Here is a 23,959-nt window from a genome sequence, read left to right on the forward strand (position 1 = left end):
GCAATAAAGTGCAACAGAAATTTATATTTTTAAACTGCACTTTACTTACTCTTAGTTGACAACGATGAATAAATTTTTGTTGGATGAAGTTTGAAAAGCAATTGCCCATAGGATTTATTAAAAATGTAACTCAATCAGCTCAATGGTGTTCTATGAGACAATGGTATAACACTTCAACTCTGGCCTGAAATGCTCCAGCTGGCAACTTCCTGTCTTTATACTGTGTCAACAGAACAGAACAAAGCTGAGAGATATTTTTAAATACCAAAATTCCACATAGTATTTAAAGTAATGAGAACATTTGAAAGTTCTACAAAGACATGCTAATAACCAGTACAATGTGATTTCTCTTCTTATGTCATGGTACATGACTTTTACACAGAGGAGGGTCATGGCTCCAGTCCCCAGTGTCTGTACAATTAATGGTACGTTGACCAATCAGAATATAGCCAGCATGGCATGAATATTTTGCATCTGTTCCAATGTCCCAGCTATCTCTTTCAGTCACATCTCCATTGCTAATAGGGTTCAGAGGATCGCATAAAATAGCTGTAAGAGAAAAAGGCAAAGATGGAATTATTGCACATTTATTTAGTAGATGACACAGCAGGTGTTTTCATTATGACTGTGACCCATGTAGATCTGTCTGAATATTACCAATGGATTGAAGAAAAACCACACTTGCTGACGGTAACTACTTTCCTGTCTGTATTCAGAGCCCTTGGTGGTGATTAACAGGGAGAAAGCAGCCCAAGAACAGGGCACAGAGTGGCCAAAAGAATATAGGTGTCAACATTGTTTTTAAAAAGAAATGCTTCTGCAGCATCTACCAAAGGTAACAAAAGTTGCAAATAATAGTGGACACTTTTATAATGTTATTATCAAAAGGACCAAGTAGGACATAGTTTTTAAAGCACTTTCAAATGGAATCTTGTCACACTTGTCATTGCTTGTGATGTGTAAAGATGGCATTTTGATAGGGCATTCCATTTAGAACTCAGCCCTTTGTCATATTTTTGTCATAAAAACCTGTGCGATAGTTTAATTTGCTACATTAAAAAAGTAGTTTGAGCCTGCTCATGATCTGTTACATGTTTATTCAGGAGTTGGTACATGTTTCAAAAGGAAATGCCCCAAAACACACTAGTCCTGAAAGCTCACATCACCTATGAGGGTTATTGCCTCCATTTAGTCGTAAAGGTTATTTCCATGCGTACCAACAGCATTCAAATACTACAGGGGCAGTCGTACTGCAAGCACCAGGTAGGAACATTTTAGATTTAGCAACACTGAAATATATTGTCAGCTCTATTTTGCTCTCTGCTTAAGAAGAGCAGAGCTTTAAACATTCAATGATTAAAAAGGTAGTACTTGTTTCAGTGCAGTAAGCAGTACACAGAATGAATAGAATAATGTTGACCACACTATCCATATCCCGAGAAATGATACTCAGTCTATCCACATCAAAAGGCTGAGTGGACCATTCAGGGTTCAAAGCCAAATCATATGGTCCCCCTAATTACCTAGTACTCCTGTCATGTGGAAATGGGTACAGCCCCCACCCTCCCCTCCACAATTCCAGTCCACTGAGATACCTAACACTCTCCCAATATAAGAATGAGCTTTTTTGATACAAGTATTAGCACTGATGGAAGGGCTTAATTCACTGTTCAAATGCTTTCCCTGTGTTTTAGGGTCTTAAAAAAAAAGTCCAAGAGGATAATTAAGGATGGATTCACCGAAGGAGAGTCAAAAGATTCAAGGAACTAGAATTCAAACAAAATCATGAAAAAAGACTGAAGAACAGGCCAAAATTAATTGAGAACTTGATTTTTAGGGCAAGGAGTTGAGGAAAACTTTATCTCAATGGTGCCATGAGGTGTAACCATTAAAAGAAGCCAGTCAACAAGATTCTAATATATGGTAAGTTTAAAGCAGAGCATCATTACTTGATGCCAATACTCATCCGAGTGAAAGTCATTAAAAAGCTTCAGTGATTTTTTTCGTTACAAACCATACTTATTGGATTTATAACTAGAGTCAGTTATGTATAAATTGAACAAAAATATCAAAGCTGATTACATTTAAATTTTACTGACGTGAAATGGCTATATAAAGAAATTCAAGGGCCAATGTTGTGGTTGGGGTTTGCAGTGTACATTGGCACTCCAGGGTCCGCAGGCATGGAGCTCACTGTGTGAGACTTTCTCCCTATCCAATTAAATGGATGAAAACTTAGACACTGAAGGTCTGTGATTTCCTGGCTAGGACTCTCTGCAACCACCAGGAGTGCTCAATCACAGAATCAACCTACAGTGTTCTAACATGCAAGGGCAGGAAACCTATAACTTTCTTCAAACAAAATTAATTTGGTGCAAACAACAAATTTAAGTGTAAAGTTGTATTACAGTAAATCATATGCGTTTACAGATAAGGAATTATTTTGAAGGTTACTTTTTAATGTTGAAGTACTTGTTCTTTCTTTTTTTTTTAGGGAGGTAACAGTTAGACTTCAGCCTGACAGCAACAATGAGATTTCCCCACATGTATAAAGTTGCTGTGTATCTGATTCAATATGCAGATAGAACTATACAAAGCCCATTCAGTGACACAACTGTAGCACCAGCTAGAAATTCATAAATTCTTTGAAAGTTGCACTTGTCCTTTTTCCAAAATCTTATTAACAATGAATTGCTTTTCTTTCATCAAATTTTTTCTTCTCGGAAGATGCCGCTTCCTTATAAGGTATTTTCCACACGTACCCGACATCTTACCAAAGTGACAATTACCCATATACACATAAGTTACAACATGGAAACAGACCATTCAGCTCAACCAGTTCATGTCAATGTTTACCCTCCACGCGAATATTTCTAATCACACTTACCTACCTTGTTCTCATACCCCTTCAACCTTGTTTTCTCTTCACCCACTTATCCAATCTAATTATGAATGTTAACATGGGGCTGCATTTTTTGCCTGTTGTGTAGGTGGGCCTGAACCAATCTCCGGCAGGCTGGGAGCCAATCCCTGCCAGAGAAGCGGGCCCTGCCGCCATTTTAAGTGGATGGGCCAATTAAGGCCCACCCAGTGTGACGCCTGACGGGAAGCGCTATGCGCTTCCTGTGCACGCAGAGTCGGATTCACCAAATGCGAGAGTGCGCTCTTTCAAAAGTGCGCACATCTCCCTGAGGCTACGTGCTGCCTCAGGGAGATCGCTGAAAGGTTTTCAAACTCTACAAATAGAAAAATAAAAAAATCATTAACATGTCCCCCTCATGTGACAATGTCACACGAGGTGGGACATGTTAATAGATTTCACAAAAACTTTTCTAAACTTTTTTAAAAACTAAATGAAACCTCATCCCGCTGGAGGATGAGGTTTCATGTTTTTTCAGAAGCCCGCCGGGACTCCTGGCCTGCCCACCAACCTTAAGGTTGGATGGGCAGGTCCTTTAATTGTTTTAGTTATCCAGTCAATGGCCTCATTTGGCCATTGACAGGTCGGCGGGCAGACAGTTGATTGCGCTTTGCCCCCACCTTCCTGAAGATTTAAATGGGGTGCGATGGATGTCAGGGGTTGCCCCTCATGTCATCCTGGGTCGTGTCGGCGAGCAGGTCTCGCACCCAACTCGCCGACGGAAAAATTCAGCCCATGGTTTCTGACTCGGTCGTTAATACTGGTGCTGGAGTTTACATTCTCACAATGTTCTGTGCAAAGAAAATTCTCTTGCCTCTGTTCTGAATCTTTTACATTCAATCTTGCTTCCGAAGTCTCTCGTTCTAGACTCCTCAGTAGGGACCTATTATTTACTTTGTCAATCCCTTCATAATTTTAATAATTTCTATCATGTTGTCAATTCGTGTTGTTCTAATGACAGAAGCCCTAATAGTGAATGTCAACAGATTACTTGACCACAGCAAAATAGCCAGCTTAAACATCTATGTGTACTGTACAATGTCATTATAGATGTGTTCCTTTACTTCATGAAGAGTCAATGTTTCATTCCTGTTTGAGTTTACTATTTGTGATACAATTACAGCACCATCTTAACAGTGAACTACAAACGCTGAACTGTCACTCAACTTAGTCAGATAGCAAATTGTATTTGGCAATGTATCAATTAGATAACGCGTTTCAGACACACTGCTCCAGTTAGAGAACTGAAGATGTGAATTTGTTACTGGAGACTGAATTGCTGTTGGATGGAGTGTTTTAACATTTGGCCGTTGTTCTCTTTTCATGGATTGCAAAGAACCTTAAGTAAGTTCAAATATGGAATACCAGTTAGGAATTGCCATAACCCTAACCAATTTCTCCCTCCCAAATGGGGCAGTACTCAGACAAACTGCATTGCTGCCCCGGCACAGATCAGCTAACATTTTCCCTGCCTCCTCCTGGAGGTACCATGCCCTAAGAGGGTGTTAGCAACCACAGACTTCCACAAGATTGGTCCATGATTATGCTTGGTAAAGTACTGGAGTGGTTTGCTGTTGACTTTTGAACCCAGAGCTTCTGGCCCAAAGGTAGGGACACTACCACTGCACCACAAGACCAGGTATTTGCTAGTCTGTATTATTCAGTTAACTCAATGGAGTTAACTGCACATCCTCAACCCTCTAGGAAATCACAACAGATACTTCCACTTCCAACATCTTTTACCTTCAGTATACAAATAGGCACTGTATGCTAATCTTAAATGAAATTAGAACAGGAAGTGAGAACATAGATGGAACTGTAAGTGAAAAATAATTTCTTCCAGTACTTTATACTAAGAGCATTCAAAAGATGAATCTGAAGTGAATCTTTACAACCAATTAGATCAATTACTTACTGTCACAGAACGGAATGTTTTTATTCCATCCATCAATAGTGCACACTATAGTTCCTTTACCAATCAGTTGATAGCTAGAACAAGAAGAACATTCAGTAAATGAATAATCTCTGAATTGTTAGAAAAGATTGATGTAGAATGTGATTTATAATATATTCAGCAATCTGGTTGGGATATGAGGGATTGGGGGCAGGATTTCTTGCTCAGTGTGCAAGGGTGCATCCGACACACCCGAATGTAAAATAATACACAAAGACATCAGGCGAGCATCTAATGTGCTGACCGCCCATCTTCCCATCTTGTTTCCCATGTTGCTTCTTGGTTCCCATGTTAGATGTTAATTGTTCTCTCTCCTCAGCTACTGTCCCCACTCTCATTCAAATTTGCTGTTATCACCCCTTGCCTCAAAGAACCAACCTTGACTCATCCATCCTTGCAAACTACTGTCCCATCTCAAACATTCCCTTTCTCTTCCAAAATCCTTGAACATGCAATCTCCTCCCAAATCCATGTCATCTTTGCTAGACTTCCAGGTTTGAACCTCACCAATTAGTTTTCTGCCCCGGTTGCAATACCAAAATGGCTCATTTCAAAATCACAAATGACATCCTTTGTGACTGCGACTGTGGGAAGCTATCTCTCCTCATCATCCTTGACCTATCTGTCGCCTAGGGTAAATCAGGCCTTTACATTGTCTGGTTTACCTGGAGGAAACCTTAACTCATTGTGACAGTGGGATGGTATGTTGAGTCTACAGCACTGAAACAGCTCATTGTGCCCAGCTGGACTATGTGGGAGGTTATGCACCACTGTTACATTTCACAGTTTTTATTAGGCAGCTGAAAGGATTATTACTAATCTAATTCTTTTATGGGGATATTTTCTCAGATACTGATCTTTAGCCATTAAATATATAACACTATTTGCTGAATGGGGAGATATCATAGGCTGGGTGGGTTAATGATCTTCTTTTACAGTCAATGGGCAGAATTTAATGCAGTCTATCATGGTGGAAAACATGGTGGCCGGGTCCACTTAATCATGGAAGAGGCCTCGTGGCAGTCTCCCAGTGGCAGCAAAGCCTCTCCCGATTAAGTTAGATGGTGAGAATGGTTGACACGGGTTCCCCGGCAATCAGCAGCGGGATGTCAATCAAATGAGCCACTTGATACCCATTATCCCTGAACCCAGCACAATTTCGTGGTTGCTGAGGAATTAAATGGGGGCAGCATGGCTTTCCCAGGCCCTTGGAAGACCGCCCAGCAAACCAAGTTCACCAGTGGCCTTCCAGGTGTCTAAGGGGGTGCCTTATAGTCAGGGACAAGGCATCAGACAGGGGCTTGGGCTGCTGAAAGCCCTTCCCCATGACCCCTGTCTCACAACCCCCATCCTGCCCTCACTCACCTACGGTCGAGAGTCCCTTGCACTGGCAGCATGAGGCGTTGCCAGCCTCTGGTTGGCCGGCAGCTCTCGGCAGGTGGGATTACCGCTGCCAGGTACCTCAACAGTGGGGAAGGTCTGCCAAATGGCCACTTAAGTGCCTGAAGGGCACTTGATTCCATTGGGCCTCCCTCAGGGAACTGATGGGAGTTGCCGATCGGTTCTCTGACCAGTGGGCGACACCCCATCAGCTTGGCAACATCCCAATCCCAGAATCATTAAGGCACAGAAGGAGGCCATTCGACTCACTGAGCTTCACCAGCTCTGTGTAGAATAATCTAATCAGTCTTATTACCCCCATTCTATCCCCATGGCACATATGTTGTGCTATATTTTCATAAACATACCAACCCGTATTCACTTCCATTGCCTTGAGCTTGCCATGTCATGTAATCTCAGTAATCCCAATGTGTCAATTACAATGTGGCCATCTCTGATCGCTTCCATGAACCTGTGATGCTGCAAATTAATACTTACCCTTTATTGCAGTCGTAAGTTGCTGTACTCCCATACGTTCAACCTGTAGATGTGTGGTAGCCATTCTTTATATCTTTTGGATCACCACAATCTATAGCTGTATAAAACGCAGACAAAGAGATCTTTTAAACATGATTTCAATGTTTACACTAATCCCAATGTTATGAGTTACCTTTCAGCAGCACTCAAACCCATTAAACTAATATATTCTGACAGAACCTAAGAGCAAGAGGATAACTAAGGAAAGGGTAGGGCCTTGGTAACTTGTGCATTGATGCAGAAGATGTGGGCAAGGTTCTCAATGCGTACTTTGTCTCTGTCTTCGCTATGGGAAAGGGATGATGCAGTCATTCTAGTTAAAGAGGAAGAGTGCAAAATATTAGATACAATAAACATAATGAGAGAGCAAGTACTGGAGAGACTGGCATCCTTGAAGGTAGATAAATCACCAGGGCCAGATGGATTGTATCCCAGGTTGATAAAGGAAGCCAGGGAGGAAATAGCAGATGCTCTGAGGATCAATTTCCAATCCTCACTAGATACAGGCGAGGTCTCACAGGACTGGAGGTCAGTGAATGTTGTGGCAATATTTAAAAAGGGATGGATAGGCCAGAAAATTATAGGCTGTTCAGTCTGACTTTGGTGGTAGGCAAATTATTGTACTCAATTCTGAGAGTTAGGATAAACCGTCACTTAGAAAGTTTTGATCAGGGATAGTCAGCATGGTTTTGTTTCAGGGAAGATCAGGTCTTACTAACTTAATAGAATTTTTTGAGGATATAACAAGGAGGATTGATGAGGGTGGTGCAGTGGAAGTTGTCTACATGGATTTCAGTAAGGCATTTAACAAGATCAGAAAAGTGAGATCCCATGGGATAGGGGGGGATGGTGGCGAGTTGGATAAATTAGCTTAGTGAAAGGAAACAAATGGTAATGGTTGATGGATGATTTTGCGAATGGAAAATGGTTTCCATTGGTGTTCTACAGAGCTCAGTTTTGGGGCCTTGCTATTTCTCGTATACATTAATGATTTGGACTTAAATGTGGGAGGCATGATTGGAAAATTTGCAGACAGCACAAAAATTGGCTGCATAGTTGATAGTGAAGAGGAATGCTGCTGTTTCCAGAATGACACCAATGGTTTGGTTCAGTGGGAATTAACATGGCAGATTGAATTCAATTCAGAAAAGTGTGAGGTAATGCATTTGGGGAGGGCAAACAAAGCAAGGCAACACTCAATAAATGGGAGGATATTGAGAAAGGTTGAGGAAGTGAGAGACTTTGAAGCAGATGTCCACAGGTTCCTGAAGGTGGCAGGACAAGCAGATAGGGTGGTAAAGAAAGCATATGGAGTGCTTTCCTTTATTGCACAGGGTATTGAATACAAAAGCAGGATGTAATGCTGGACCTGTATAAAATGCTGGTTAGGCCACAGCTGGAATTGTGTCTACAGTTCTGGTCGTCACATTACAGGAAGAACATAATTGCTCTGGAGACAATACAGAGGAGATTTACAAGAATTTTGCCATGGCTTGAAAATTGCAACTATGAAGAAACATCTGATAGGCTAGGGTTCTAATCCTTAGAACAGAGGAGGCTGAGGGGTGACCTAATTGAGATGTACAAAATTATGAGGGGCCTCAATAGGGTAGACAGGAAAGACCTGTTTCCCCTAGCTGAGAGGTCAATTGCTAGGGGCATAAATTTAAGAAGATTGGTAGAAGGATTAGAGAGCACATGGGGAAATACTTTTTCACCCAGAGGGTGGTGGGCATCAGGAATTCACTGCCTAAGTTGGTGTTTGAGGCTGAAACGCTCAACTCATTTAAAAGGTACCTGGATCTGTATCTGAAGTGCTGTAACCTGCAAGGCTACAGACCAGGTGCTGGAAAATAGGATTAAAAATGGGTGGCTAGCTTCTTTGTTCATTTTTTACAGCCGGCGCAGACACAGTGGGCTGAATGGCCTCTTTATGCACAGTAACCTTTTCATGGTTCTATGGTTGTAACTTGAAATGTTAATTTATAATATAAAAAGCTACTAAAATTAATAATTAAATAATTAAATGTGATGTCTTAAGTTGAATGAATTTTACATGTATTTACTGAATTAGAGTTTGTGCTGAATTTTGTACATGTCCATGTTAATCCACACTGTCCTTCAGGAAGAAAAAGCTTGCATTTATATAGCAGCTTACATGACCTCAGGATGTATAGAAATGCTTCAAATCTAATGAAATATTATGAAGTATACTTGGGCCTGAATTCTACCCTCAGGGTGTGCCTCCTTGGCTGGAAGCGGATGTAAACCCTGCTCCCAGCTGAGATTGCGCTGTGAATGCAATGTTACGCTGGGTAGCCAATTAAGGCTTGTCCAGTATGAAACACGACTGCCGGTTGGTTTTCCCATGTGCAGGGGGTGGGAATGCAATGGGTGCCGGGTTCAATGGGAACCCAGTAGGGTGTTCAAAAATGAAAGAGGCAGCTCCCTGAAGGCTGCTAGGAGTGGAAAGGGAGCCTGAGGGAGCTGTTTTGAAGCTACCCCAGAAGTATCCTGGTGTACAGTCATGGTCTCAGCACCTGGTGGCCACGGAAGGTGGGAGGGCAAGTCGGGTGCGTACTCTGCTCCCCCTCACCATTTCTCAGATGAAAGCCAGGGAGTGCTGGTCAAGGAGGTGAGTACCAGGTGGAATATCTTAATGCCCAGGGATGGCAAGAGAAGGCCACTCCACCTGACCAAGACGACCTGGACAGAGGTCACCACCAGGGTCAGTAGGCAAGATGTGGTGTGCCACACGTGGCTTCAATGCTGTAAAAGGTTTAATGATCCTCTGCGGGCAGCAAGGTTAAGTGCAGCGATGGCATGGACCTGTGCAGAGAACTTTACTCAGGTACCTGTTCCTCAGAACATTCAGGGGTATAAGAGTGAGTATGTCAACTGGCACTGAAGCCTGCCCTGTCAAGGCTGGGATGGCAGCACGACTGGCCTCAGTGCATTGCAGGGTGAGATGTGCCACAGTGACAGTATGGGAACAAGGAAAGGACCTTCAGAGAAACGGAGCAATAATGAGGCTTTCTATTGTCTCTGTCAGGGGAAGAGCATTCATAACGCTGAGGAGCACCGAGGGATGCGTGAAGGAGTACTAAATCTGTGCAAAAACGGAAAATGCTGGAAAAACTCAGCTTAGCTCTGAAGAGTCACACGGATTCGAAATGTCAACTCTGTTTCTCTCTCCACAGATGCTGTTAGACCTGCTCAGTTTTTCCAGCATTCTCTGTTTTTGTTTCAGATTTCCAGCATCAGCAGCATTTGCTTTCAACTAAATCTCATGATACACAAAAGTGATGTACTGGAGCTGGAATGCCACTGGCCAGCTCACTCCTCCGGTCATGGTGAGGTGGGGCACTCTGACGAAGGTGAGAGTGCAGGTGACAGATGCGTGTGTGGTGGGTATTGGAAACATAACGGGCTCCTCTCATCAGCAACTGAACCGTCAGAGCCAGAGAGCCCACTGAAGCTCCAATGCAGATGGCACCATGCAGTAGGTCTCCACTGTCTCTTCAGCCTGCCTAATATGCATAGTGACGATGATGATTAAATGTACTGATCTCTTGCCATCCTCCCACAATGCACCATTCACAGGAGCCAGCAGCGGCCCTGAGGATCCCCCATTGAGCTCCGAGGACAACACCTGCACCAGCATCACACCGTCTCTCTGAGCCATGCACCAGCGCAGATACTCGCATGTCGGTGGACATTAGTTCTTCGGCTCCGCAGGTAATCAACAATGGTGAGGGCACATTACACCTACATGAGGAGCTGGCAGAGGCAGAAAGGCCTCAGGGAGCTGACAGTGGGAGCACAGCTGGAGATCAGGACCCTGCTGTGTCTAAGGCTGATGATGAGCCTCTGGGGTAGACCAACAGTTGGCAATATGCTGCATGTCCCGCGGGATGCACGGGGAGATCTGATGGAGTCCACGAGGGTCTGTCTGCCATGGGGCAGAATCTTCTGTTTAGCGTGTGGATGCGGGCCCTCACGCCGATGTGTAAAATCACACACGGTGATGTCGGGCGTGATGTCACCTGATGTCACCGCGCGTCATTCCGATCTTTCATTTGGTGGGCGCTCACTGACATGTCGAAGGCCAGTTAAGGCTATTATTAAAACAATGAACCAATATTACAGGGCTGAAGGTTGGAGGACAGGCGAAGAGCCCAGGCGGCCTTTGCATTTTTCATGAAATCTGATCCACCAGCGGGATGAGGTTTCGTGAAGAGTTTATTAAGTTAATAAATATTTTATGTACATTTCATAAACATGTCCCAGCTCATGTTACGCTGTCACATGAGGGGACATGTGTAAATGATTTTTAACTTTATTTCAAACTTTAAAACTGAACTTAATCTCCCTGAGGCAGCTCCGTGCCTTAAGGAGATTTCTGAGCTCTGTGGCGCGCATGCATGAAAGAGGGCAGGCTCCGATTCTCTCTCCTCCCCGCGCCTGGAAAGGTAGTACTGAGCGCTACCGGGTACGCATCACACTGGGCGGGCGTTAATTTGCCCACCCAGTGCAGCATGGGTTCTGCGGTGACCCTTAGCACCGAGCGTACTGCCTCCTCCATGGAAAGATTGATACAGTTACACAGGAATTTCTATGTTTTAGTAAAACCAAATGTTAGCAGAATTTTCCAGGCAAACCTTGTACACCATAAGTGCTGATATCAGCAGAATGCACCAGAAAGACCATGGGGATCATAAGGGATTAACTGATTAGGCGACAGAAGTGGTGGGGGGTGGGGGGCGGGGGGAAATGAGGATAAACAGATTAGGGGTAAAGACAAACAGTGCCAGGTACTGGAGCCACTGCAAATCATATGATTCTGTACTGAAAAGATTCGAATTTGAATAATGCAATGTGTACATGACTAGTTGTGTATAAAAAAGATGGTTTGCCTGTAATCGGTGGAGTTATGTTTTACTTAGTCTAAGGCAGAGTCTCCCTGCATTCATTTAAATAAAACGATTGTTAACCTGTCTCTGAGTCTCCTGTGTTCAATTCTTAGAAGGCACCACAACAGTGACGAACCTCATGGAGAAGCAGCTTCAGGAGCAGACTCAGGGTATCCTGAGGTTGTACTCAGACCTGCAAGACCTCACACACGCAGTGACCTCAGGAGGTCGCTGCCAGTGTAAGAGATGGATGAGGCACCTAGCCTCTCTGCTGGTGAGCAGGGATGTACAAACGCACCACACGCTGGCAGGTGGGCTACCTGTCACATCTGTGCGCTCTTCTGGATAAGGGGACCAGCGCCTCCCCTCCCTCTGCCATTAGCCACTACGTCTGATTATGCCACGATGAATGAGGAGTGCCCAACCATGGAGCTGGATGCACCCTCCCAGGCGGAGCCTGTTCAGACTCCAGCAGCCAAGCGGCCACCGGGCGACCACCAGGGTCATGAAGGTCACCAGGACAGCAGTGTCAGCAAGGTGCCTCCAATGGCACTGACAACAAGGTGGAGGCACCAAGACATAGCACCGCAGATGTAAGTTAAAGGCACCTTGAGCACAACAGGGGTGTGTCACAGGTGGTATTATTTGCTTTAATTTTTTTGATGCTTGTGTTAGGGATGGACACAATGTTTGCTCTTTCTTTGTTCATGTGAAGTTACATAAACATGTATTTGACTTAAATGGGCTGAGTTGGCTGGATGGTTTGAATAGGTGCCAGGAGCAGCACAGGCTTGTAAATGTATGGTGTTGTGTGATGCTGACGTACTGGGTTGGGTTCTCATTTATTCATTGTTAGCAAAGGAGACGGTGCCATTGGCCTGATGAGGCATCGATGCCTTGGATGCCCAGCAGAAGGTTCGCTGCATCAAAGCATCCCAGGTGACCACGCCTCCATGAAAGTTCCTGTCCTCTGCCCCGAGGTCCTCACCCTGCACCTCCCCAAGCTCTTCCGCTGAACCATCACTTGAGTCATCCTCCCAGGCCTGTGGAGCTGCCTCGCTTTCCTCAGCCTCCAGTGGGTACCCCCCTTGCCAGAGTCAGGTTGTGCAGGGCGCAGCATGCGATGACTATGAGGGAGACACTCTCTGGAGGATACTGCAATACTCCCCCTGACCGGTCCAGATATATGAAGCGCATCTTCAGCAGCCAGATGGTCCCCTCCACCATTGCCCTAGCGAAGGTAAGACTCCTGTTGTCTCTGTCCTGGGCCTCAGTTCTTGGATGACGGAGTGGGGTCATCAGCCACTTCTTCAAGGGATACCTCTTACCACCCAGGAGCCATCCATGCACTTGTGCAGGAGCCACGAACAGTCTTGGTACCTGCAGGTGTCACAAGATGCAAGCACCGTCTGAGCTCCCATGTTAACAGGCACCAACTTGGAGAAATTGTGTCTTGTGGTCCCAGATGATCTGAACATTCATTGAGTCGAACCCCTTTCTGTTTACGAAAGTTCCAGGCTCACCTGCTGGTGTCTTGATGGCCACGTGAGTACAGCCTATTACACCCTGGATATGGGGGAAACCAGTCAGCGCAGTGAAGTCTCTTGCTCTCTCCACCTGGCCCGCCTGGAAGTAGGTGAACACGCGGATGTGTCTAAGGATAGCATCATTCACAAGTTCGACACAACTGTGTGCAGGTGATTGAGAAATGCCACAGAGATCATCCACTGAGCCCTGATAAGAACCAGAGGCATAGAGGTTGAGGGCCACTGTGACCTACAAAGTCACCGGCATGGGGTGTCTGCTCACGCATTTAGAGGTGATTTCCGGACCTGTCATATGACATTTTGCTGTCGCTGTGTCCCTGGAGAGGCGGAGCCTCCTGCAGCACTGGATCTCGGACATCTGGAGGTAGTTGGAGCGCTGCCTGTACGCTCTAGCCACTGGGTAGTGGTGCCTTCGGCGTGCCCTCCTGCCTTGGTCTCCCTGCTGGCCCTACACCAACTGAGCTCCTTCCTCCGTTCTTAAAGGTCTGACCCTGCGATGCTCACCTGACCTCCCCTCCCTGCTTCCTCTTCAGAGGAGGTTCCACCAGTGGACAAAGTATCTCCATTAGATGCGATGTGGAGGAGCAGTACCTTGAAAATGAAGGAGCACTCTGCTGCAATACTCAGGGGAGCCTTCCAGGGAAGAAGAGGATGTTGGAAGACAGGCTTCACAATCAAACAAGATGCAAAGCAACTCTGGGATATTGGTTGAGCGATAAATGTTGGTTAAGACATCAGGGAACCTCTCAGCTTCAAATAGCCCCTTCATATATTTTATTTCCACCTGATAGGATAATTGGAGCCTGGGTTTAACATCTATTAAAGACAGTGCAGCACTCCCACAGTACTAAACTGCAACATCAGGTTATGTTATGTGCCCAATTCTCTGAGTGCAGCTTGAATTCTCGACCTTCAGATTCAGAGTTAAGAACTTTGAGACGCAACTGATCCCAGGGCTGATATATATATATTCCAAGGTTTAAGTAACAAGACTTGAATTTGTAACAAATTTGTGCACCACTGGTGTGTAGTGGAAGTGGCTTTCCAGCCACATTCTGTGTTCAGGCATCTAACACCTGCTTCAAAATCTGAGATTGAGGTATGGAAAATCTAGACTATTGTCATTATTCCAACATTACAACAGTGACCATACTTCAAAAGTACATCATTGTCTGTGAAGCACTTTGGGGCGCCTGGTGAGCTTGAGAAGTATATAAATGCAAGTCTTTTTCTCTTTTGAATAAAACTTAAAAGAGAAACAATAAGAAATGATACTGATTTATAAATACTTACGTATACAACTTATCAATGGCTCTGACCAAGTTAAATTACTTTGACAAATGATAAAATCAGTTGTGTTTTCATTCTGAATATAACCAGGCAAACATTCGTAGTGAATACGTTGACCCACAAAGAAATTTTGCAGAATGCTGAACTCATTCTTTATTTGAGCAGATGTCACACTCGGAGGAATGGGGCACTGATCTGTAAAGAGAATAATAAAAAAATGTAAAATAATTATGTACAACAAATAGTTAACCATCTTTATCTTTCACTGCACAACAAATATATGTCAACTATAAGGAATGAAACCTGTATATGTAAATGAGTACAGTAGCACAGTGATTATGCAGAGATCTGGATTAATAATCCAGAAACACAAGTTGAAATTCTATCATGCCAGTTGGGGAATTTAAATTCAGTGAATTAAATATGTTTGGAATAAAAACTAGTATCTGCAATGGCAATGATGAAACTACTGAATGTCAGGAAAAATCAGATTAGTTCACTAAGGTCCTTTACGGGGGGAAACCTGCCATCCTGATCTGGCCTACATGTGACTTCAGGCCATAACATTGTGCTTGGCTCTTAACTGTCCCTTAAATGGCCTAACAAGCCACTTGGTTGTCACCTCCACCTTCTCAAGTGCAATCAGGGATGGGCAGTAAGTGCTGGCTTTGCCAGTAATGTTCACATCCCATAAATACATTTTTAAAAAAAAGGGGCAACATGAAGCAATAATGACAACAGATTGAAGAAACTAACAAATAATTAACAAAATATAAATTTTCATGGCACAGGTCTAAAAGAATATTTGGTCTAAACAATTGGGCATCTATTTATTTTAGTGAGAATAAATATTGTATAATTTAATGCTGATCATATTTAGGAGAAAACTAACCATTAAAATATTAATGTAGAATACAAACTTTGGAGAGCTAATCATTGAATGAATAAATATGGCCAATTTATTTTAAACACAAGCCACGAATACCTGTCTTCACTATGGAGGAGACAAAAAAACATTCCAGTAATAACTGTAAATGAGGATGTGGAAAGGAGAGAGGAACCTGGTGAAATTACAATTACTATGGATGGAGTACTGAGCAAACTGATGGAGGTGCAGGCTGACAAGGCTCTGGGTCCAGATGGACTGCATCCTAGCAGCTTTAAGAAGATGGCTAATAATGTAGTAGATGTATTGCTGTTAATTTTCAAAATTCTCCAGATTCTGGAATGGTTCCATCAGACTGGAAAGTAGCAAAAAAATCCCTCTATTCAAGAAGGGAGGGAGGCAGAAAACAAGAAACTATAGGCAATTTAGCTTGACGCCTGTCATGGGATAGGTGTTGGAATTGATCATTAAAAAGTTTATAGCTGTGCACTTAGAAAAACTAAAGGTAATTGGTTTTGTGAAAGGGAAGTCATATTTAACCAATTTATTAGTTTTTTTTTGAAGGAGTAACATGTGCTGTGGATAAAGGAGAGCCAGTAGATGTACTGTACTTGGATTTCCAGAAGGCATTTGATAAGGTGTCACATCAAAGGTCATTGTGGAAAGTAAAAGCTCATGGTATAGGGGGTAACACATTAACATGGATAGAAGATTGGCTGCCTGGCAGAAAACAGAGAGTATGCATAAATGGGTCTTTGCTTGATTGGCAGGACATGATGAGTGGAGTCTCACAGAAGTTTGTGCTGGGGCATAAATGATTTATAATTTACAGCAATGACTTAGCTGAGGGGAGCAAAGGCATGGTAGCTAAATTTGCAGATGACACAAAGATACGCAGGAAAGACTTAAGTTTGCAGATGGGTATAGATAAGTTGAGTGAGTGGGCAAAAATCTGGCAGATGGAGCATAATGTGCGAAAATGTGAAGTTGTTCACTTGAGCAGGAAGAATAAAAAAGCAAAGCATTACTTAAACGGAGAACGGCTGCAGAATTCCGAGGTGCAGAGGGATCCAGGCACTCACGTTCCTGAGTAATAAAAAATTACAGCAGATAATCAATAGCAGTTAATTGAATGTTATCCTTTATAAAGAGAGAAATTGAACTAAAACCTAAGAATATTATGCTTCAGTTATAGAGGACATTAATGAGAACGCATCTCAAATAATGTGTGCAGTTTTGGTCTCCTTATTTAAAGAAGGATGTAAATGCATGGGAGGTGGTTCAGAAGAGGTTTACTAGACTGATACCGAGAATAAGTGAGTTGTGTTATGAGAATAGGTAGAACAGGCTGGGCTTGTTTCCACTGAAGCTTAGAAGGATGAGGGGTGACTTGATTGAAGTAAATAAGATCCTGCTTGATCTTGACAAGGTGGACGTGGAAAAGATTTTTCCTCTTGTGGGTCAGCCCAGAACTAGGGGGCACTGTTTTAAAATTAGAGGTCACCTTTCTAGAACAGAAATAAGGAAAAAAAAATTCTCTCAGAGGATTGTGCAACTTTGGAACTTTCTGCCTCAGAAGACAGTGGATGCAAGGTTATTGAATATTTTTAAGGCAGAGGTTGATAGATTCTTGTTAGGCTAGGGAATCAGAAGTAGATAGGAATGTGGAACTCGAAACACAAACAGATCAGCTTCGATCCTATTGAATGGCGGAGTGGGCTTGAGGGGCCAAATGGCCTACTTCTGCCATTATTTCACATGTTCATATACCCTGTTGTCATGAAACCTATCCCTCATGTTAATATATTACATTTAGATTCATACACTATACCCAGAGGTCTCTGTCTCATTCTTAATTTCAATGTATATTATTCTCTCCCCCTTTTTAGCACACCTAAGGAGATGGGTATCCAATCTGCTTTCAGGCTTCTATCAATGCTAATTCTAAGCCAGTCAAATGAGAAGGTACAAGAAGTAATACAGAATGACTTCTTCCCCTTCACTTGTGACAGATGAGCTAATGCCGCTTCCTCTCCTGATGGTCATGTTGAACTCGGGATACTTTGTACCATGATTAGCAGATGCCAGCCTGTATTTTCACATCCATGACATGAACCCCTGAACACCACACTTTGACATCATGCTATCAATAGTAAAAATACGTAACTGTTTAAAAAAACGATTTTAGTAACCAGTCAATTCTGAATTCATAATTGTTTCATTCAAATGAACATTTTACTTTTAGCACAGAAGTGTATTCAGTGAACTGACCTGAAATATTGAGAGAATCTTAAGGAGATGAGGGGAGTCTCAGCTGCCAGAGGGAGGCGAGAGATCTGGGTCGCCTCATTTGGGGAAAGCCTGCCAAACTTCAAGCCAATTAACCAGGCAATTAACAGGCCACCGGCAGGCCTTTCCAGAGATTATGACCCCAGATGTCCTGCCCCCATGAGTGATGGTGAGAGTTTTGAGGTGGGTTTCGCAGGAGGGGGTTGGGGAAGCAGAGTTCGGCAACAAGGGCAAGGATGTCACTCTCAGCAGGTCCCCCCTTCCCGATGCAGAATCCCTCATCGAGTGCCTTGGAATGAAGGGCTTCCCCCCCCCCAGAGACCAAAGAATTCTACACAAGTCTGCATGTCATGCTCCTCGCGTGGTGACAGACGCCCTGTTGCTGTGTTAATACCAGCAAAGGCAAGTAGAGGCCCTTAATTGGGTATAAATTGGCCCTTAAGATCCTCAGTTAGCGATGGGGCAACTAGGCCGTCCGCAGCCTTCTCACCATGGATTTAATCAGGGTGGCGCAGGAAGGTGGCGGGGTCTCCAACTGCCACCATCCTGCCCAATTAAAGCCCCCCACCACCACAAAACTCACCAGGAGGGAGAGTGTAAAATTTGACCCATTGTATTAGACTCTCCTACTTTGCATTTTTGTTTTGCAGCCAACTCCTCATAATTCAATATCGTTTTTTGCATTAAAGACAGAACAGGAAGAACTCTAGGTAGAACAGGGATAATTTGAGAGAATAATCTTAATTGCAAGCATAAAAATACCACTTGAGAAGAAAGACGAGCAGTGCTTTATATTTTGTCTCTAACTAAACTAACATGCATAATGAAATAAACAGGGATTGCAAAGGAGAAACACGTAGGTTCTCAGTTTTCTACTTCCCCTGACCTTCATTCGTTGTAATACCAGTGAGATTATCTTTTAGCAGCTGTGGCAGTGAAATACCTTTTACCACACAGTGAATAACATTTTCAGCAATGGTGGAAAACTTGTTTATTACCAAACTACGTTCATCATTGGTCTACTCCAGAAAGCCAGACAGTGAAGAATTGGAGCCAAATCTTTGCATACTTTTAGGAGCTTTTATTTGCAGGGATACATATTATAAACATGTATCTTTTAACCCAACTACCAGTTTCAGTATCCTCAGTCAATGACACCACGTGAAAACAATTAAACACCCAATTAATATACAATAAATAATGAAGTTCTTGCCAAATCAAAAAAACGTCAGTATCTATGGCACATTACAACATATTACAGGTTTAGACCTTTACAAATATCACATCATATATCACAAAATGATACAATTTTAGTAAATCTACAGAAGATCCTGGTCAGCAATCTTCTTCTGGTTCCAAGTCGTTAACAAACTAATAGGCAAATTCCCAACCCAAAAGAAAAACTTACATTTATATAGCACTTGTCCTTGGGATATCCCAAAGTGGTTCACAACCAATAAATTAATTCTATTATGTAGGTAAATGTGGCTTTTTAATATGTGCATGGTACAGACCCTAAAAAGCAGAGGTAAATGGCCTAACCAGTTAAAATATTTTGGTGAAAGGGTAAATGCTGGCCAAGACAACAGGACAACTCTCATGTTCTTCTTCAAGTAAAGCCTTGGGATCTTTTATATCCACCTGAGTAATGCCCAAACAAACACAGCACCTTCGACACTCCAGCACTCTTTCGGTACTACACCAAAGTGTCTGCTGCTATCAAAGTCACGGGCTGGAAATTTACGAACCGGTGTGCTGGGAACGGTGCTGTAAACTTCATTCTAAACTGCATTGACTTCGGCGGAAACATAAAATCCCGTTGCCTTAAAATTAAGCCTATGGACTAGGACTTGAGCTCTGACCTCCTGATTTATTGCCCTTCCCTACTTGCCTTTGACAAGGTGGTGGTGAGCTGCCTTCTTGAACCGTTGCAGTCGCTGTGGTATAGGTACACCCACAGTGCTGTTAGGGAGGGAGGTTCAAGATTTTGACCCAGCGACAGTGAAGGAATGGTGATATATTTCCAAGTCAGGGTAGTGAGTGGCTTGGAGGGGAACTTCCAGATGGCGGTGTTCCCATGTATCTGCTGCCCTTGTCCTTCTAGATGGTAGCAGTCATGGGTTTGGAAGGTGCTTCCTAAGGAGGCTTGCTGAGTTTCTGCAGGGCCTCTTTTAGACGGTACACACTGCTGCCACAGTTCATTGGTAGTGGAGGGAGTGAAAGTTTGTGGAAGGAGTGCCAATCAAATGGGCTGCTTTGTCCTCGATGGTCTCAAGCTTCTTGAATGTTGTGGGAGCTGCACTCATCCAGGAAAGCAGAGAGTATTCCATCACACTCCTGGCTTGTGCCTTGTAGATGGTGGACAGGCTTTGGGGAGTCAGGAGGTAAGTTACTTGTTGCAGGATTCCTAGCCTCTGACCTGCTCTTGTTGCCACAATATTTATATGGCTAGTCCAGTTCAGTTTCTGGTCATTGGTTACCCCAGGATGTTGGTAGTGGAGTATTCAGCCATGGTAATGCCATTAAATGTCAAGGGCTGGTGGTTAGATTCTCTCTTATTGAAGATGATCATTGTCTGGCACTTGTGTGATGCGAATGTTACTTGCCACTTGTCAGCCTAAGTCCTGGTGTTGTCCAGGTCTTGCTGCATTTGGACATGAACTGCTTCAGCATCTGAGGAGTGGTGAATGGCGCTGAGCATTGTGCAATCATCAGTAAACATCCCCACTTCTGACCTTGCGATTGAAGGAAGGTCATTGATGAAGCAGTTGACGGTGGTTGGGTCGAGGACACTACCCTGGGGAACTCCTGCAGTGATGACCTGGAGCTGTGATGATTGATCTTCAATAACCACAACAATCTTCCTTTGTGCAAGATATGACTCCAACCAGTGGAGAGTTTTGCCCGATTGCCATTGACTCCAGTTTTGCTAGGGCTCCTTGATGCCACACTCGGTCAAATGCGGCCTTGATGTCAAGTGCGGTCACTCTCATCTCACTTCTGGAGTTCAGCTCTTTCGTTCATCTTTGAACCAAGGCTGTGTAACATTTAAGTTTTCTCTGCAATCAAGTTTTCTAATAATTTCTACAAACAAATGTACACTGAGAATGAGCATTCCTCCTAGTGAATAATAACAACGTTGAAAATTTACATTTAAAATCTAACAGGTGCGGTGGTGCAACAATAACTTGTATTAATAAAGCCTCTTTAACATAATAAAATGTCCCAAGACACCTCACGGGAGCATTATAGAACAAAACATGACACTGAGCCACAAAAGAAGTTATTAGTGCAGGTGGCCAAAAGCTTGGTCATAGAGGTAGGTTTTAAGGAGTGACTGAAAGTAGCTAGGTGGAGATAAAGCACAGAGGTTTAGGCAAGAGATTCCAGATCTTAGAGTCAAGGCGTTCAGCAGCACAGGCACCAATGGTGGAGCAACTGAAACTGGGGATGCACAAGAGATCAGAATTAGAGGAGTGCATATATCTCAGAGGGTTGTGGGGCTGGAGGAAATTACAGGATCAGGAAGGATGAGGAAGGATTTGAAAACAAGGATGAGAATTTTTGAATTGAGGGGTTGCTTAACAGGAGCCAGCAGAGGCCAGTGAGCACAGTGATCGGGACTGGGTGCAAGTTTGGACATGAACAGCAGCGTTTTGGATGACCACAAGTTTACGGAGGGTAGAACACGGGAGGCTAGCCAGGGGTGGGTTTGAATAGTCAAGTCTAGAGGTAACAAAGGTCTGGATGAGAGTGAGCAGCAGATGAGCTGAAGCATGGGCAGAGTCAGGTGAAGTTACAAAGATGGGAATATGTGGCCTTGGTGATGTTTGGAAGCTCATCTTGAAATGAAATATGACACTGAATTTGCGAACAGTCTGGTTTAACCTCAAACAGCTGCCAGTGAGAGACAAGAAGTCGGTGGCTCGGGATTGGAGTTTATGATGGGGACCGAGGAAACCACCAGAATTTTGTCAAAAAATTTACACAAATTGTTCCGTAGTTTGAGAACAACTCGGAACAGTGGATGCCCAGAATTGGGCACAATACTCCATCTTGGGTCAAACCAGTATTTTCTGTAGGTTTAACATAACTTCCTGCTTTTTCTACTCTATATAATCACCGTCAGATTGCCACTCTGGTCCTACTCTTTTTGCGCCACATCCAAGCTCTGCATTTCTGACCCGGACTTCCAATCCTGTCTTCTTCAGGAATACGGAGTGTAGCTCAAATCTAACTGTTTCCTGGTAGGGCAGGATTGTTGGGATAAGACATGCCACAGGCGTCCCGACCAGCCCCCCCACCCCCGACAGCGTTCACCCCCTCCAAACAACCCGACAGTGTTCGTCCCCCACCCCCCTTCCGACACGGTTCGACCCCCCCAAACCACCACTCCCCCTTCCCACACGGTTCGACTACGCCCCGAAACCACCCCCCTTCCCACACGGTTCGACCCCCCCCCCCGAAACCACCCCCCTTCCCACGCGGTTCGACCCCCCACCCCCCCCGAAACCATCCCCCTTCCGACACGGTTCGACCCTCCCGAAAACACCCCACACGGTTCGACCCCCCCCCCCCCCACTCCGCCCCCTTCCCACACTGTTCGACCCCCCTCAACCCTCTTCCGACAGTGTTAACCCCCCAACCCCCCTCCCCGACAGTGTTAACCCCCCCTCCCGACAGTGCTAACCCCCCGAACCCCCACTCCCCGACAGTGCTGACCCCCCGAACCCCCCCTCCCCGACAGTGCTAACCCCCCCGAACCCCCCCTCCCCGACAGTGCTAACCCCCCCCGAACCCCCCCTCCCCGACAGTGCTAACCCCCCCGAACCCCCCCTCCCCGACAGTGTTAACCCCCCCGAACCCCCACTCCCCGACAGTGTTAACCCCCCCGAACCCCCACTCCCCGACAGTGTTAATCCCCCCAACTCCCCTTCCAGTGTTAACCCCCCACTCAACCCCCTTCCCAGTGTTAACCCCCCTTCCCAGTGTTAACCCCCCCCCCCCCCCCCCCCCCCCTCCGACTTAACGCCCCCCCAACCCTCTTCCGACAGTGTTAACCCCCCCTCCCGACAGTGTTCACCCCACCCCCGACAGTTCTGGCCAGCCACATCCCTGAAATGAATAAAAGAAATACATTTCCTCCATATTCGCACCTGGGCTTGTGCAGGACTCGGGATGGGCTTGCAGATGAACTCGGCAGCGTAAAAGATCGGGGAGATCTGGGAGCTTGAGTTCCTTGTGTAAGCACAACATGCTCACACTGCCTCGATCTTTTACAATGGTTCTGGCCGAATGAATCCCTGCCCAGCGCCGGCTCTGGAGGTTCCCTCCAAATTATGACCAGATTTTCAGGCATAGCAGGAAACAAAATCTATTCCTGGTGTTATTTTTTCAGCATTTTTTGGATATTGTTTATACATTTATCCTGGAGTAGGTGCATTACATTTTGCCGTTATTTGAATTTTTATGGCATTAAGTAAGTGGCCTTAAAATTGAGAAGCAACTCCAATATGACAACAAAACACTTAATGTGTATGGATGATGTGAAACTGTAATGTTCATACTTACAGAGGAATATTTAGGTGTGGGTTAGATTGTTCGTGTTGATTTCTACCCATTTTACATTCGGGGGTGGGGGTAAATCTCCTGAAATTCGCAGGAAATTTAAGTGTAAATTGTCGGATTGTGCACAGGGATAGGCGCCACTTAGAGTTTAACTTTTGGTTTGGCCCCGGGTTGAAATTCTTAACTGCGGGGACACTTGGAGAAAATTAAAATGGTGGTAAAGGTAATGCGAACGTTTTAATTTCTTAAAGTCCAATCATACACTCTTGCTAAAACCCGCACAGCGACATTGAGAGCTGGCCAAATTCTGTCCCTTACCTGGTTTGTTACTGGCGCATGGGGTAAGAAAGACAGCAACCATGAGCGCAATTTTCTGCCACATTTTCGCCCTCGTTAACCTGGAGAGTCGTATAGAGTTACCAATCCCGTCCTGTGTCAGAAAGTGCCGCCTGGATCAATAAAGCGCTGGGGCTTTAAGGCGTGTTCCTCCTCTTTGTACTGCTGGTAAGACTAATGTCGGAAGTATTCCATTATCGAACGCTTCAATTCCATTGTAGTGTAGAGTGTATTTTAGGGTTGTGTTTCTTCGCAGTCTGCTCCTATCTGGATCTATTTTTCCAGCGTTCGTTACTCTTCGCTGTCGGCAAGCTGATTGCATTAACAGGATATTTGGTG

The 23,959-nt window shown here is 44.4% G+C and overlaps 1 long non-coding RNA gene across 1 annotated transcript; it reads right to left on the reverse strand.

The window, feature by feature from the left end:
• Nucleotides 1-254: 254 nt before the first annotated feature.
• On the reverse strand, nt 255-23,959 carry LOC121282229. Its single transcript, XR_005944021.1, has 5 exons — nt 23,603-23,959; nt 14,545-14,736; nt 6,753-6,849; nt 4,836-4,909; nt 255-549 (listed from the first exon to the last, which is right to left on the reverse strand). It is a non-coding gene; the product is annotated as an uncharacterized LOC121282229 (long non-coding RNA).

Source organism: Carcharodon carcharias, chromosome 9, assembly GCF_017639515.1.
Source record: "Carcharodon carcharias isolate sCarCar2 chromosome 9, sCarCar2.pri, whole genome shotgun sequence".
Taxonomy (NCBI): Eukaryota; Metazoa; Chordata; class Chondrichthyes; order Lamniformes; family Lamnidae; genus Carcharodon; species Carcharodon carcharias.